Raw genomic sequence first — 19,081 nt, 5'->3', positions numbered from 1 at the left:
ATTCTCTACGTCAGAAGTACCTAGACACTAACAAGTTGATAGTTCCCAGATGGGTGACGGTCAGTATTTTTTTTGTCGATTGGATGATAACTTACTTTGGTAATTTTCTAACTGTTGTTGTTCTTTTTCTACAGCAGACAAAGATCCGTGATGGAAATATTGATGGCAACGTGATACAGTGGTTCACGAGATCAGGGGCTGATGGTTTTGACCAAGTAGGTGAACTTGAACTTATTGTACTCATGAAGTAGAACTGTCATGTTTTTCTCAAGTTTGGGAGGTGGGAATGAACTTGAGTAGGCTGCTTTTGTCCCTGTACTTATGAATGATTTGTGCTTCTTTTTTTAAAGCTGCACTTATTGTCGCAAGGAAATTGAACTGATATGTTTGTTACAAGTTTGGGCGGTGGATATAAACTTGAGTATCATTTATTTTTTGTAGTGGGTTGCTTACTCAATTTCCCTTTTTTTGTCAGCTTCTTTTCCCTACTTTTGATCCGCCATCATTTGCGGCTGCCATGAAGCCTAGTGACGAATCTGGGCATTGGTACTTGATTGTTCTGAATTTGAGGTTCCGTCGTTTTGAGTGTCTTGATTCACTCCGTGATGAAACCTGGAGTGATGCAGTTAGATTCTTAAGGACTATGACTGATAACATAAAGAAGCTTTGGAGGGAGTCCAGCATAGACAGGGCCAAACCGTTCTCGCCGCCGCATATTGATGGTTTCTCTTGCGAGTTTGTGCGGGTGCCGCAGCAGAGAAACACGTGAGTATCCATTTTTAATGATTTTTCTTAGTTGTTTTTGTTGTTGGGAGGATGGTGTTCCTGTTTTTTTGAATTTGTGATGTACCCTTTTGTATTTTCTTTTGTTAACAGGCATGATTGTGGCTTCTTTATGCTACAAAACTGCAAGACCTATCATTGCCGGGAGGATGGTGTGATTGAAATGTTGGATTACAGCCACGAAGACATTCTTGACATTAGGAAGACTTTTCTGTATACCTGTCACGCCCAATATGCAACTCTATCCTAAAGGAACTCGAAGGTCCCACCAAGGATAGAAGCGCATATTGGAGACGCTTTTGCAAGGTGGATATCATTACATCATACCATTACATAATAGTTGGGGATACATACAAGAGGCATACAATGCCACACGAATACAACATCATCATACATAAGAGCAACATCCGACTACGGATGAAACACAAACAGAAACTCAAATGACATCCACCCTACTAGCCCAGGCTGCCGACCTGGAACCTATCCCCTGATCGAAGAAGAAGCAGAAGATGAACTCCAAAACAAGCAAGCATCGCTCTCACGTCATGATGATCGCATTACCTGTACCTGCAACTGTTGTTGTAGTAATCTGTGAGCCACGAGGACTCAGCAATCCCATTACAATGGGTATCAAGACTAGCAAAGCTTAATGGGTAAGGAAAGGATAAGTGGTGGGGTTGCAGCTGTGACTAAGCATTATATGGTGGCTAACTTACGAATACAAGAATAAGATGAGAAGCTACGCAAACGGTCGCAAACTAGTAATGATCAAGAAGTGATCCTGAAACTACTTACGTCCAAACATAACACAAACCGTGTTCACTTCCCGGACTCCGCCGAGAAGAGACCATCATGGCTACACACGCGGTTGATGCGTTTTAATTAAGTCAAGTGTCAAGTTCTCTACAACCGGCTATTAACAAATTGCCATCTGCCACATAACCGTGGGCACGGCTTTCGAAAGTTTAAACCCTGCAGGGGTGTCCCAACTTAGCCTATCACAAGCTCTCACGATCAACGAAGGATATTCCTTCTCCCGGGAAGACCCGATCAGTCTCAGAATCCCAGTTACAAGACATTTAGACAATGGTAAAACAAAACCAGCAAGACCACCTGACTGTGCCGACAAATCCCGATAGGAGCTGCACATATCTCGTTCTCAGGGCACACCGGATGAGACATCCTACGAGTAAAACCAGCCCTCAAGTTTCCCCGAGGTGGCCCCGCAGTCTACTCAGTTCGGACCAACACTTAGAGAAGCACTGGCCCGGGGGGGTTAAAATAAAGATGACCCTTGGGTTAATTACTCCCAAGGGAAAGGTTATAGGTTGTTAGGCAAATGTAAAACCAAGGTTGGGCCTTGCTGGAGGAGTTTTATTCAAAGCGAACTGTCAAGGGGTTCCCATAAACCCGACCGCGTAAGGAACGCAAAATCAAGGAACATAACACCGGCATGACGGAAACTAAGGCGGCAAGAGTGGAACAAAACACCAGGCATAAGGCCGAGCCTTCCACCCTTCACCAAGTATATAGATGCATTAATTAAACTAGTCGTTAACCCGTGCATTCGCACGGGCTAGCACATTAAGAGCTGCTAACTTTGTACACAATTAAACAAACAATTTAATTTTCTGCACATGTGCAGAAGGCTTATAATTATGTGCACAAAAAACCATTATAATTAACATTTTATTAGATGACGAAGAGGTGCGACGCGGTCTTTGTCGTACTCATATGTAGGTACACATATTAATGGATTGAGAACCATTCTTACGTTATGCCGTCCAATTTATTATAAAATTGGGGTCTTAATTATTTGCCATATGGAAAAATTGCATAAAACAATTAGCTTTAGTGTATAATTTCAAATATGGCTGAACCCTAGGATATAGAGAATCCTAACTTTGTTCATTTGGAAAACAGTAGTCTTTTTATCATGGGAATATTGCTTGTTATTTTTTTTACAGGTGAAGCTCAGCATCACATCCCTTACTCAGTTTTCCCTTTATATCCGATTGGTGTACTAATCCGTCTCGGTACTCTTCTTGTCAGCTCAACACTGGCCAATTGTAAACCTGTTACGACGGATGTGCCAATGGTTTTAAATTCTCACTCCTGTCTAAATGAACATAAAATCGAATAGTTTAGGACTATCTGCATTATCCCCATTGCCATTTCATTTTCGAGGTGTCTCAACATCGGGACAAAACTCACTTTTCACCTGCATGTTGTTCTGTTTGCACCCATGTCCTGTTGCATAGGAGATGGGTGGTAGGTTCCATTTAGACATGATTTTACAGGAGTTATCAAGGAGACTGCTACATTTTTATTTAACACTTTTTGCTGTAATAGTTTTGACTTAGGCAAAGGAAATTCGTAATTTGTAATATATATTTGACATCTTTTTTTCATACATGTAATTATATTGATGTTATATATTTGTGTTCTTGCTTTGTGGTTTTAGGCATGTAATCACATTGAGTACACATATAATAGATCTTTATCTTATCCCGTAATACTAAGTCTTCCTACTTTGAACATGTGTTGTATGAGTCAAATTCAAGCAGACCGAGGGATGAAAAGATAAATATGATTACCGTCCATAGCAAGTTATTGTGTTTGAAGAAAACCCACGAAAAGAAAATAGCTAAAACTTGGAAATAGCAATACATGTCCAACTAAAAACTTCTGCCTCATGAAACTAATCTTTCAGGAGGATATGTATGACTACAACAAATAAATTATTAATAATAACGAAAACCATGTGCTTGCACTAAAAGTATGCAAAGAAAGGGATTATAAATAGTTCAATTCCACCTAAATATCTAGTTAATCCAAGAAAATGTTACAATATTACAACGCTTGTTTTAACAACTGAACTAAGTATTCTATCCACATGCTTTGTGGTACCTTATGACACTGATGATACATAAACACTGAGGACCAACTTAAAGGGAACATTAGAAAATTTTGACATCTCAAACGAATGAACATGTAGTGAAAGAGGATAAGCCTCATCAGATGATACTGCAGTTAAGTTTAATCACCTTCAGTACTAATTTTAGTTGGAATAATTTCCTCATCTTTTGGCCACAGCAAAGATGCAGGTTTGCTAAACAAAGCAAAACACTTTCCGAAAAAAGATTTTAGGCGAGAGCTTCTACAAAAGAGAAATACATGTTTGGAAATACTAATCCTTTACTAAAGAATAACAGCAGATGAAGAAACAATAGTGCAATCTCACTGTTATACTTGATATGCTGCTAAAAATAACCATCAAGTACCAAAGCAAGAACCTTGATTTCCTCTCATGTTAATCAAAATTTTAGTTCAGAGTTTCAAATGCATTTAACAATGTGTGCATGTATGCTTGGCTGGTTGCCATATCCGGTACTGAACCAAAATCAGACCATACTGAGTTATCTGTCTTTGGTTTATCTGTCCATTGTTTGGATGATTTGATTAACTGAATAGTATATCCTCGCAAAAAAAACTGAATAGTATATGATCCAATATTTACCACTTGAACAGCATAGATTAGTACTCAGTTCTCACAGGCCTAATGATAGAAGTACGCATGACTAAAATTCATGTCCTAGCTAGGCGGGTTAGCATGCAAGCCAAAAATAAAATGCGGGTTAGCCGTCATGGCTGCCAGTAAATTATTTTCTAACACAAATGCATTTGATGCTATCCAATGAATCATAGTAGGGAGGGCATAGGCATGATGAATCCACCTCAATCGAGGGCTAATGACAGCAGTACGTATAACCAAAATTTCTCTTACAGCTAGTCGATCGAGTTAGCCTGCATAGCTGCCTGCAAATTCCTGTCTAACACAAACTGATGTTGTCCAAGTAATTGTAGATGGGAGGGCATACGCATGTTTCATCCATGTGAATTGACACAACAACAAAAAATATAGGAAACTAACTCAACTGAATTGCATGAAACATGCTATTCTTATCCAGTCAGGCCATGTGCTTACCTCTTGGTTGCCACTTGACCAAATCAGGAGGCTTGGGGAAGGGGTTGGCAGGACCGAGCTAATGATTGATGTCCATCAGGACCCTTGCCCATAGTCAAGAACCCACTCGTAGGACTCGAACCTGTCGCCTAAGTGCACGCCCTTACGCACTTTCCAGCGCGGCATCATCGCCTGCAGCGACTGCGATGCATGAGACGTACAACAACTCATGTGTCCTTCCTCGAGCACGCCGCCACAGCCCAGTAGGTTCTGGCACAGTTCCCCAACGATTCCGCTGGATCATGGGAGAAAAAAGAGGAGGAGGAGGATGTGCTTCCCGTGGCGACGGTGGCTCAAGCCTAGAGGTCGGGAGATATTAGTTTTTGGCAGGGTTCTGAACTTAGGGAGAAATTTGGATCTGCAAGAGAAATAAGAAACATGAATCTTCAAGATAGAAAAGAAGGAATAAGTAGAGAAGGAGGCCAACTTGGATCTGCAAGAGAAATAAGAAACATGAATCTGCAAGAGAGAAAAGAAGGAATAAGTGGATGCGCTATCCTGCAGCGGCGGCCTCAAAAACTGACAACGACACTAAAAGAGACCTGTTAGAGAGAAGATGCGGAGGAGGATGCGCTGCTCGCGGCAGCCCTTGCTCGATTGGGCAGTGTGGTAGGTTAAGCCAAGTTTGATGGATGGAGATCGAGAGAACAACAACAGCGTGCCTGGCGATTGATAAGGCTCTGAAGTCGTAAGAAATATTAACATGGACGCTTCATTGGTGCCTCTGAGAAGAGTTTTTTTTTACATGAGAGAGTTTCGTTTTACATGAGAGAGTTTCTTCGAGACACGTGAGAGATTGAGAGAGTTTTTTCTATGGAGAGATTGAGAGCGTTGGAGAGATAAATGGAACGTGAGAGATTGAGAGAGTTTTTTTATGGAGAGATTGAGAGAGTTGGGTCGTGGGAGAGATACCTAAGTTTTTTTCCTATGAGTTGATCTAAACCGTAATAATTCGGTCCCACCAGATTAACGGCTCGTAAAATCTAATTAACGTAGGAATTTCTAGGGAGTCACGAATTAGTATAAGTATAGATAAGAGATATTGTGATATCCCAACATAATCTTGTCCAACATGGAGCAATCTTCAACTTCACCTGCAACTAACAACGCTATAAGAGGGGCTGAGCAAAAGCGGTAACATAGCCAAACAACAGTTTGCTAGGAAGGGTGAAAAATGTTACAGACTGACATGGCAATTTGGGAGGCTTGATAAACAAGTGATAGGTAGCGCAGCATAGCGATAGAATGAAGCAACTAGCATAGCAATGATAGTAGTGAGATTTAGGGTAACGGTCATCTTGCCTGAAATCCCGCAAGGAAGAAGAACGAGTCCATGAAGAAGACGAACGGGCTAAGACGAACCAAGCGTAGTCGAACGAATCCCCACGATCGCAACGAAACAGAAACTATCGAGAAGAAGCACAACCGGAAAGAAGAAAACAACATGGTAAACACACAACACATAAACATGACATGATGCTCAACCAAGTATGATGCATGACAAAGGCTATATGATGCTACTCATGAGAAGAGATGATGCAAACAAGAACAACACATCAAAGCAAGTTTAAATGAGGCCGAAAATAACATATAACAAATCCAGTAAGTCCTCATATGCAAATTTCGAAATTGGTTCAGATCTGAATAAACCTTATGTTCAAGTTGTTAAATAGTAAGTTAAGATGCACCAAGATGATCTACACAAGATTCTAGACTAGTTACATATAAAGTTCGTTTAGTTCGGAGGTACGCCCTAGAAGATATGAGCAAAACAAGTTAAACATGGCATTGATGCAAAATGCATTCAAACATCAAGAAAACACACCCAAAACATGGTGCAACATGAAATGATGAAACTACATGCAATTCTAAGCAAGTTTCAAATAGAGCATGCTCAAAACGGAGCAACGGTGCAACACATACACTCCAAACAAGACATAACAATCTGACCAAAACAGCAAGTAGGCACTTTGCAAACAACAAAACAACATGATACAGGAATCATATGAGCATAAACTTGATATTTACTTCATGTACAGATAACATACTTCAAATATCATCAAGGTTCAGGTTCATAGGCATGAATATTAAACCAATATGATCAATGCAAAATGCAACTTTGTAACACAGGAGCATATACATGAGAAGAGTTAATATGATGGCAACTTGAGAGAAAGAAAGAGAGAAGCTACGACAAGTAAACATAGCAACCAAGGGCATGGCATCAAAGTACACATAACAAGGAGCAAATAACATCATGGCATAATATACATATGGCTCATGGATTAGTAGGAAACAACATGACAAAATTGAATGTTGAAACAGTTTCAGCAAGTGTAAAACAGCAACATTATGATAGCATGTTTGCAAGAATGAAACAGAGGCATATGACATCCAAAATTAGCAAACATGGCATGTGAACAACGTACTCATAGCATAATTCAAATCATGTAACTGGAAAATCTCCAAAAGAGGCATAGAATAATTACTATCAAGCTCACAACATAGCATCATGAAGTTAACAGAAATCTGGAACATTATGTAAGCATGTTCATGGTAATGAAAACGTATGCTACAATACATGTATAGGGCATCAAAAGGCATGGAATGATAGATCATAACATGGACAACAAGACATGTCAAATAAGTATCTCCAGAATATGCATGAATTAATTGGTAGCATCAAGCAAACATGGCAACATGATATGACAGATTCAGCATTGACAGAACATTAACAGCAAGTAGCCCACTTCACAAGCTTGATGCACTCACTACATGGCATACAAAAATACATGGATTGCACCCCTGTAAATCTGGCATAAAAATGCTGCTAAAGCATGTAGACATTATCCTCAAAAGAAAATCAACCAAAAAGATATAAAAATGACAAATAGGCAAGTTACAGCAGTTTTCAGCAGTTAACAACAACATGCACTTTTGCAACACAGATTTCTCTTTTTTGTTTCTTGATATATGTTTCGAATTTTGATCTGAATTTTTTAGGGGTTATCTTAATATATGCTGTGAACATGCATGATTTTTTTCAGATTTTTTCGTAATGTTTAAATTTGAATTCGGGCCGCAAGGCACACGGCGCATGTCACCTGATGATCTCTGTCCCGATGTGGCTGGGGATCTCCTGGTCGCTGTCTCTTATCCATTCGGCTGGCCAGGACGGTCCTACCTGGGCTGCTCCGTGCAGCCCATTTGCATGTGTTCTGGCAACATGCAGCTCTATTTTTGCTTATAATTGCTCTATATTTTAGCCTTTTAGCAGATTATAGTATTCTAACAGTAATTCTAGCAGTGATTCCATTCATGTCTTAGACCCTGTTAATTACTGTATTTTCTGTTGAATTTTAAAATTCCGGAAATATGTGTATGTTGATACTTGACATGTTCAATGTGTTTACCACATATCAAATTCTTTAGAACATGTTTTCCGCGATTGAGATTAAGTTTTCTCGCACAATAATATAGATTTGCGATTGAGAATTATTATCTTTTTACAAAACAATCTCATTGCGATTGAGATCAATTTTCTCTCGCAAATTATTAATTCACCTTGCTGAATATCTTGCAACTTGATACAAGATCATCTCATTTTAATTTGAGGTATATACAATTCAAGTTTTTCACTTGAACATCAAGTTTGCAACATCATTATTATTCATTACGTTAGTAGTATTTTTCTGTTGAGTACCGAGATGTATTCCAGATTTTAAGTTGATGTAATACATTTCCACGTTTATCATGTGTTGAGATTAATTACGTCCATTTGCAGTAGAGATTTTTAATCTCTTGCAAAGATAAATTCAGTACCTCTCTGCAGTATTGTTTCTCCGTTGAGTACGAGGTATTCCGGAATATTTCTATGATGTATCTATTTCCATGTTAAACCACATGTTGAGATTAATACGTCTATTTGCAATTGAGATTTTTAATTTCTTGCAAATACGGATGCAAAATTCAAAGTGTTTTTTTAATTGATGTTTTGGGATCACGAGGTAGTGTGTAGATTTATCTACCACTACTATTTAAGCCTACATTTTGTCATTTTTGACATTATGATTGCCAATGTGCTCTCCCATACATTTTAAATAAGTTATGACATAAGGCATTCGAAGTGTGAGTATCTTATACTCCGCTAATGCTGCTAGATCTACTCCACAAAAGTTCTTTTGGAGATTATCTACAACGTGTCATGCTTAACAATTTGAAGTTCACGCTAATGGTTTCAAGCTAACTTCTTGAAATATCATTAATTTTGCAAAGTTCATTACAACATCAACCATGATGGTCTTTAATTTACTGATAGTAAGTTAATTATCGCTGGTAACCGGTGGCTAGAAAATGTGAGGCATTCGCCCTCAATGGCCACCAATGCCCTATGTGGGCCATGGACATCATGATCGCTCTTATGCCTTGTGGGTCGGAATCACACTGCTAACAGAAGGAAAATATGTTGTCTTATACATCATAAGGCATTATATCGATCCAGATCTCAGCATCTGGTTATTCTCTATTTAGCAAACCCTGGGACACGGAGGACCTCAAGGGCAAAGGTTGAAGCTCACTTCGACCTTCAACCCGACATCACCATCAGTAATGGGGGCCCTGTGGACACGGAGAACGTGATGGTTGAATATGCCTCAACCAACATGTTTGAGACTATGACTGGTCTCTCAATCTCCTGAGTGGTCAATATAATTAATATCCATTTACGATGGTGTAACAACAACATAAGTATTGTTGTCATCATATATTGTATATCACAATATATTGTATCAGCACTTTGATACAAATACATTTGTACGTATTCTATATATCTGACAGTGATTTTCATATTGAGAATCTTCATGTCTATATATAGATTTCTACGAGAGTCAATCCGATGAAAAATGATATGTGCCTTGTGGACATATGTACCACAAACTCTATACTCAGGGAAGTCCAATGTTTCCACTCTCATTGAGAGAAAGGAGATATTTAAATCGCTAGACGCGATGAGGTATTTGTTGGCTCAACTCGAGTCATATTTACTATCCCTGTGGGTACTCAAGTAACGTCGGGATGCTTTATTGCTTCCCAGGTTTAACTCGTACCCTACTAAACTATGGAGATATCCGTCAAAATAGTTTCCATAGCGAAACTTATGATGACAGCAAAGAGAAATAACTTCTCTTTACCATATGCAATGGATATGGCAAGCACATTCTCTGTGTATCATCTGGATTGTACTACACATACGACACAACCCGTAGCACATGTTGTGTACGAGATAGTTTTCCAGAGTGTCTTGTACATGACAAACTTGGCATACTCGCCTTGGTCATCGAGACATTGGGTTGAAACTGAAACTATCAGCAATTCCAATAGTTTATGATTATTATGATGCTAAATTCTAATAACATTTGGATTTTATGTGCACTACAAGTGACACAGGGAAGCTAATTTTAAGGCTCGAACACCTTAAAGTCTATGCTGAACCACTCAGACTCCTTGAATGCATCAAGTTGAGGTAAGTGGCTCTTCTCATCCATTGACTAGACTATTCAGGTATTCCATGGTTCTAAAAGAGATATCTACATGATGGTCTTAAGTGTGTGCTTTATTCACATGAAACCATTGGCTCATTATCATGACACCGATTTCAAGCAAATCGAATGGATAACATTGTAGAATTCTCCTTGAATGCCTTCTCTATGGCCTTTGGATTGAAGTTTAGCAATTTGTCCTAATGTCTAGACTTAAAATGGTTTGGTAGAATCCTATCCAAAGAGTTAAGCTCATTGCATTATCTTTACTTTGGAATTGCAACTTACCAACTTTACGTTTGAGTCATGCAATTTTACACGCTCATGAAAGAACTGCATAATATTATTCCCCTCTATCTTTGATATGTGGATATCTACCAAGTATTTCCTATCTGCGGTAATTCGGTTGCATACCGATATCACCACCCGGCATACATCATTTGCCCCTCAACATATAGTTGGGATCTATGTGAGGAATAACTGTATTTCCGTCAATACCTCAAGCCCCTCGCATGGGAGTTATTCAAGGCCAGTGTGTTGATTCAATGAGGAACATTTCCAGGCATTAGGGGGAGATTTCAAGTACCATAAAGAATGCCAGGAAATTAGAGGAATGTTCAACACATTTCTGCCTCAAATCCACGTACTCAAAGATCTGAACCATGCGTTCAGAAGATTTGCAACACATTGCAAATAACCTGCCAAATTCATTTACTGACTATAAAGGTGTCACACAATCCTACAATCCTGCAAAAGTACGCCTGAAAGAGTGGAGGTACCAGCAAAATCCACTCCACTCCCCGTTCAAAGCAATAGGGGGAGATGTATGGCAGAAATACATCAGGATTCAGCTTCTCGCAAGCAAGGATATCAAGGCCTGTGAATCAGTAAATGCAAGTCAATTTCACGTTGACAGACACCTAATGGGTAGTATACACCCAGTGGATGGGAAACCTCCACCAACCCAGGTCATAGTGCACACAGTGACCGGGACATCGGAATACTCGACTCAATCGCATTGGGAAATCGCGAGCAGTCACCATGGGTAACGATATTTCCATCAACTATATATTGATATATAGATTCTGGAGAATCATATAACCGGAAGTCTACAATTGTCGACATACATTTCTCAACTAGATTGCAAAAACCTTTCAAATGATTCAGATCCAAAGACCATGGCCATGGCAAAGTGTGAACAACTGTAACACCCCGGATGTAACTTTCCATATTTGTAACTCCAACTCTTGCCATTTTTGGCTATGTGTTATGATATTCCCCTCGTGGTCGGGTTTTGTCTTTCGTTTTGCATTTTGTTCATGTCATGCATTTCATATCATGTCATCATGTGCATTGCATTTGCATACGTGTTCGTCTCATGCATCCGAGCATTTTCCCCGTTGTCCGTTTTGCAATCCAGCGCTCCCAACTCCTCCGGCGCCCCCTTTTGTTTTTCTTTCGTGAGAGGGTGTCAAACATTCTCGGAATGGATCGAGGCTTGTCAAGTGGCCTTGGTATACCACCGGTCAAGTTTCGTTCCATTTGGAGGTCGTTTGGTACTCCAACGGTTAACCGGGCATCCGCAAAGTCCATTTGTGTGTGCAGCAAAACCCCCTCTCTAAACAGCCCAAAACCCACCAAACTCTCTTCCATGCTGTAGGTCGTTCGATCACGATCGTGTGGGTGAAAACCGCACCTCATTTGGACTCTCCTAGCTCCCTCTACCTATATATTTGCATCTCTCCCGATTTACATTCGCAGATCAACCCTAGCATTTTTCCCCCGCCGCCACCGGACACGTCCGTACCCCGCCGGACGAAGCCCCGCAGCCACTCTGAGCTCGACACGTGGCAGCCGCCGCCGCCCGTACCCCGCGCCGTCGTGGCCCGCGAGGGCCCAGCGCCGGCCCCCGAGCCCGGTAGCGCCCCGCCGCCCGTGCCCTCCTCCGCACCGCGCTGCCGCCGTGCCCCGCCGCCGTCGCCGCGCCGCCGCCGTCGCCCCGCCGCCTCGCCTCGTCCCCGACGCCTCCTCTCCCTCCGACGCCGGCCACCGCCTCCCTCTCCTCTCCCGTCGCCGGCGAGGGCTCATGCCAGATCCGATCTGGGATCCCCGTACGTTGACTTTCTCTCCCCCCCCCCCCAAACTTCAAAGTCATTTTATTCTACAGCATGTGTCTATGTTCATAGCATCATAACTCTCTGCATATAGCTCCGTTTCGCGCGTGTAATATATCGAAATGTTCGTCTCGTGATGCTCTACATTTCGTTCAATTGCACCATGTTCATTAGAGGCCATCTTGATGCCCAAATCTCTGGTGCAAGAGTGCTAGTTGTTGTTATCTGCTGGTTCTTAGCAGAACTTGGAGATTTGTTATTTTTGTATCATTTAATCTGTGCATCTTATGGGCATGAGATCTACATGTGTTTTGTTGTATGCCATGCTATCTTTCCAGTGGTGTATGCCATGTATTTTTGTGATCTGTGTGGTGACTAGCACAAGCATGCAAACTAGGCCCCGTAATGTTTCTGATTTCAGGGACTTAGTAATTTCTCCAAGTCCTTGTCTGCTGTTATTTTGTTGTCATATAAACTTGATGCTACAGAGAGATCCATGCATATTTTGGAGATGTTCAGTAAAGACGTTTTGTAGATATAGTTGTAATTGATCAATTCCTGCCCCTGTTTGAAATTTTATGGAGTGCCATAGCATGACTCAATCTTGCTCTACTTTTGCTATAAAATATTTCTGGCAGATTCTTAACATGATATTCATTCTTGCCAAGCTTGTTGTAGTTGATCCATACATGCTATGCTTTTGTTCTTGCCATGGATAGCTTCGTAAACATGCCATCTTGTTGTAGGTATGCTTGTTTTGTCATGCATTGCTTTGTGGTGAGTGCATCAAGCTCACGAATATGCCTTCATATTATTGTTTCTGCCATGCTCTGTTTTCTGCCAAGTCTGGAACCTGATAACGAAACTTGCTATGTTTACATGGTTGCCATCATGTCTTCTGGTCCTTTTTGGCTTATGGTCAGTAAGGGAATTTTGTCATATGCATTTGGTAGAATATTGCCATGCCTTGTTTTGCCATGTTAAGTTGCTGTAGCATGTTGATTTCGTGCGCTGAACATTGCTACCTGATGCTGTTTCAGGCATGTCCAGTAATTTCACTAAGTCTGTGATCCTGTTATCTTTTGCACTTTTGTCATGCTTGTTTGAGTTTGTTATGTTGTGATCTAGCCGTAGCTCAGTGTTCATCTTTTGTCAAGCATCTCCTGTAGATTACTACCATATGCTTTGTTGCTACGTTGGAGTGCTGTAGCATTGTTGCTTGTTGCATTTTAAGTGCTATCATGTTGTTAATCGCAGATTCGTGTCATTCTTATTTTGCTTGCCATTTGCAAACCGTGCATCCGTTTCGGGTGATCTTTATATCGTTTTCGACCGAAATCATCTCATCTTTCCAGTGGCATGCTTGGTTTGCCAAGTTACTGCCTTGTTCATCATTTTTCTCCCGGAGCACGCATACGCACCGCATATCATATCTTGCATATCATTCATGTATTGCATCATGTTGCTTGTGCATTTCTCGTGATTGATTGTGGTTCCATTGCTTGTGTTTTTGTCTTGGGTAGAGCCGGGAGACGAGTTCGTGAATGAGGAACCTGTTGAGTACGCTTACGAGGATCAAGCTTTCGACAACTCCGAGAACCTTGCAGGCAAGATGACCACCCCCCGAAATCACTTCTATCTTTGCTTTGCTAGTTGTTCGCTCTATTGCCATGCTTTGCTACCTACCACTTGCTATATCATGCCTCCCATATTGCCATGTCAGTCTCTAACCATCATTTCCTAGCAAACCGTTGTTTGGCTAAGTTACCGCTTTTGCTCGGCCCTTCTTATAGCGTTGCTAGTTGCAGGTGAAGTTGAAGTTGGTTCCATGTTGGAACATGGATATGTTGGAATATCACAATATTTCTTATTATATTAATGCATCTATATATTTGGTAAAGGGTGGAAGGCTCGGCCTTATGCCTGGTGTTTTGTTCCACTCTTGCCGCCCTAGTTTCTGTCTTACCGGTATTATGTTCCTTGAGTTTGCGTTCCTTACGCGGTTGGGTGATTTATGGGACCCCCTTGATAGTTCGCCTTGAATAAAACTCCTCCAGCAAGGCCCAACCTTGGTTTTACCATTTGCCACCTAAGCCTTTCCCCCGGGTTTTCGCGAGCCCGAGGGTCATCTTTATTTTAAACCCCCGGACCAGTGCTCCTTCGAGTGCTGGCCCAAACTGGGCGATGTCCGGCGCCCCCTAGGCAACCAAGGTCTATGCCAACCCGACGTCTGGCTCATCGGTTGTGCCCTGAGAACGAGATATGTGCAGCTCCTATCGGGATTTGTCGGCACATTCGGGCGGCTTTGTTGGTCTTGTTTTACCATTGTCGAAATGTCTTGTAAACCGGGATTCCGAGACTGATCGGGTTTTTCCGGGAGAAGGTTTATCCTTCGTTGACCGTGAGAGCTTATGATGGGCTAAGTTGGGACACCCCTACAGGGTAATATCTTTCGAAAGCCGTGCCCGCGGTTATGAGGCAGATGGGAATTTGTTAATGTCCGGTTGTAGAGAACTTGTCACTTGACAAAATTAAAATACATCAACTGTGTGTGTAGCCGTGATGGTCTCTTCTCGGCGGAGTCCGGGGAGTGAACACGGTTTGAGTTATGAATGACGTAAGTAGGAGTTCAGGATCACTTCTTGGTCATTACTAGTTGACGACCACTCAGTTGCTTCTCTTCTCGCTCTCATTTGCGTAAGTTAGCCACCATATATGCTTAGTGCCTGCTGCAGCTCCACCTCATTACACCATCCTTTCCAATAAGCTTAAATAGTCTTGATCTCGCGGGTGTGAGATTGCTGAGTCCTCGTGACTCACAGATTCTACCAAAACAGTTGCAGGTGTCGACGATGCCAGTGCAGATGATGGGATCGACCTCAAGTGGGAGTTCAATGAGGATCGTGGTCGTTACTATGTGTCTTTTCCTGATGATCAGTAGTGGAGCCCAGTTGGGACGATCGGGGATCTAGCATTTGGGGTTATCTTATTTTCATTTGGATCTTGACCGTAGTCGGTCTATGTGTGTATTTTGGATGATGTATGAATTATATTTATGTATTGTGTGAAGTGGCGATTGTAAGCCAACTCTTTATCCCATTCTTGTTCATTACATGGGATTGTGTGAAGATGACCCTTCTTGCAACAAAACCACAATGCGATTATGCCTCTAAGTCGTGCCTCGACACGTGGGAGATATAGCCGCATCGTGGGCGTTACAACAACACTCGGACTGAACTCAAGCAAAGGGTATAATCTAGGTAGAAATGATCTTGCTCGGTAATGGGAAGGTATTCATAAGCAATACCTACACCAGTTTTCTTCTGGAAACAGAATTGAGAACAACCAGGTGGTGAAACAAAGAGCAAGTATTGTAGCACAAGGGTTCACGCAGATACCCAACTATTCTCTAGAGGTGGAATCTCTTTCCGATAACTTATATCATTGGTAGTACAAAATCATCTATCTCTGCAGTTGATAGATGTAGTGATCACATATCCATGTGGATCACTAGATTCAGACATATATGGTTGATTCCCGATGGAATCTCACTTCTGAATCGAAATGCAATAAGCAACATACATTGTGTAAAATCATTAAGTCACCATACGGCTTATTATTGTCGATACATTTGGTACAACCGATGTAGTGAGTTCCTTATTCACAAGGATTACTCCTACACCGATGATTACCCATGCATGTTAAGCATGTGATCATCTAAATGATGGAATTTGAGATGAAGGGTCTGGGTAAAACCTCGAGCACCTTCACTCATACATTATGGTATACTATGTTGTCTATATCCATAATATATTGGAGAAATTCATTGTGGACAAATCTTATCCATCCATAACTCTCATGGTAGTTCATTCTCTAGACGTAGAGAAAGATCTATTTAGACCAAGAGATGATGGGAATGAGATATTGGGACTCAACGTTCCATAATGACATTGGATCCACCAAACACAATTGGTTGGTACTCAAGAATATTTTTCGATATCTCCAAGGCATCAAACATCTTGTCCTGGTTTTTCAGTTTCACAGAAATATGAACACCGATATCATTGGATACATCAATCAGATCCCCACTATGTCAGATCATAGACAAGCTTAGTGTTCCTACTAGGTGTGGTAGCCCTCTCATGAAGAGTCTTCAAAACAGACCTCATGGCTACATCCACCAACCATTATCTCAAAGATAATGTTGCTTGTGTTGCCTGGATGCAAACAGGTTACTAATAAGCAATATCTTTATATTGCATATCTTGCAAGTCAAATCATGCAGCTGATTTGTTCACCAAGTCTACCAACTTTTACATTCCAGAAACATGTTCATGGAATTGGTATATGACGGCTTCGGAATTTGCAAGAATCAGGGGGAGTATCTTCCTGAATTGTTCCTGTTCAATGCATCATATTATACTCTTTTTTCCTTCATGAGTTTACTATACTTGTTCTCATAAAGGTTTTTAATGAGGTAATATCAACATGAGATCATATGTCATACTTTCAGTTTTCCCCATCGAGTTTTTTAGGAAAGTATAACGACATGTTTATTGTTCTCCAAACTCTATGGTTCTTACATATTGAGTTAACGGAGATGATAACCACCGTATGTTGCAGCATTTTCTCCTTATTTTTCCCACTGGGTTTGCAGGAGTTTTCGCGACATATCATACACTACTCCTCATATTTTTCCCACAGGGTTTTTGGAGGAGACTTAATCAAGATGATGAATTCTTATATCATGTAATGTCTACTACACAACCTTCTTCTTGTAGATGTTGTTGGGCCTCCAAGTGCAAAGGTTTGTAGGACAGTAGCAAATTTCCCTCAAGTGGATGACCTAAGGTTTATCAATCCGTGGGAAGCGTAGGATGAAGATGGTCTCTCTCAAACAACCCTGCAACCAAATAATAAAGAGTCTCTTGTGTCCCCAACACACCCAATACAATGGCAAGTTGTATAGGTGCACTAGTTCGGCGAAGAGATGGTGATACAAGTGCAATATGGATGATAGATATAGGTTTTTGCAATCTGAAAATATAAAAATAGCAAGGTAACAAGTGGTAAAAGTGAGCGTAAACGGTATTGCAATGCTAGGAAACAAGGCCTAGGGTTCATACTTTCACTAGTGCAAGTTCTCTCAACAATAATAACATAATTGGATCATATAACTATCCCTCAACATGCAACAAAGAGTCACTCCAAAGTCACTAATAGCGGAGAACAAACGAAGAGATTATTGTAGGGTACGAAACCACCTCAAAGTTATCCTTTCTGATCGATCTATTCAAGAGTCCGTAGTAAAATAACACGAAGCTATTCTTTCCGTTCGATCTATCATAGAGTTCGTACTAGAATAACACCTTAAGACACAAATCAACCAAAACCCTAATGTCACCTAGATACTCCAATGTCACCTCAAGTATCCATGGGCATGATTATACGATATGCATCACACAATCTCAGATCCATCTATTCAACCAACACAAAGTACTTCAAAGAGTGCCCCAAATTTCTACCGAAGAGTCAAGACGAAAATGAAGGAAATATGCCCTAGAGGCAATAATAAAGTTAGTATTTATTTCCTTATATCATGATAAATGTTTATTATTCATGCTCGAATTGTATTAACCGGAAACATGATACATGTGTGAATACATAGACAAACAGAGTGTCACTAGTATGCCTCTACTTGACTAGCTCGTTGATCAAAGATGGTTATGTTTCCTAGCCATAGACATGAGTTGTCATTTGATTAACGGGATCACATCATCAGGAGAATGATGTGATTGACTTGACCCATTCCGTTAGCTTAGCACTCGGTCGTTTAGTATGTTTCTACTGCTTTCTTCATGACTTATACATGTTCCTATGACTATGAGGTTATGCAACTCCCGTTTACCGGAGGAACACTTTGTGTGCTACCAAACGTCACAACGTAACTGGGTGATTATAAAGGTGCTCTACAGGTGCTTCCAAAGGTACTTGTTGGGTTGGCGTATTTCGAGATTAAGATTTGTCACTCCGATTGTCGGAGAGGTATCTCTGGGCCCACTCGGTAATGCACATCACTATAAGCCTTGCAAGCAATGTGACTAATGAGTTAGTTGCGGGATGATGTATTACAGAATGAGTAAAGAGACTTGCCGGTAATGAGATTGAACTACGTATTGAGATACCGACGATCGAATCTCGAGCAAATAACATACCGATGACAAAGGGAACAACGTATGTTGTTATGCGGTTTGACCGATAAAGATCTTCGTAGAATATGTGGGAGCCAATATGAGCATCCAGGTTCCGCTATTGGTTATTGACCGGAGACGTGTCTCGGTCATGTCTACATTGTTCTCGAACCCGTAGGGTCCGCACGCTTAAAGTTCGATGTCGGTTATATTATGAGTTTATGTGTTTTGATGTACTGAAGGTAGTTCGTAGTCCCGGATGAGATCAGGGACATGATGAGAAGTCTCGAAATGGTCAAGACGTAAAGATCGATATATTGGATGACTATATTCGGACATCGGAAAGGTTCCGAGTGATTCAGGTATTTTTCGGAGTACCGGAGAGTTACGGGAATTCACCGGGGAGTATATGGGCCTTATTGGGCTTTA

The sequence above is a fragment of the Aegilops tauschii genome, chromosome 2, assembly GCF_002575655.3.
Source record: "Aegilops tauschii subsp. strangulata cultivar AL8/78 chromosome 2, Aet v6.0, whole genome shotgun sequence".
Lineage (NCBI taxonomy): Eukaryota > Viridiplantae > Streptophyta > Magnoliopsida > Poales > Poaceae > Aegilops > Aegilops tauschii.
Note: the sequence above shows the minus strand (reverse complement) of the source record.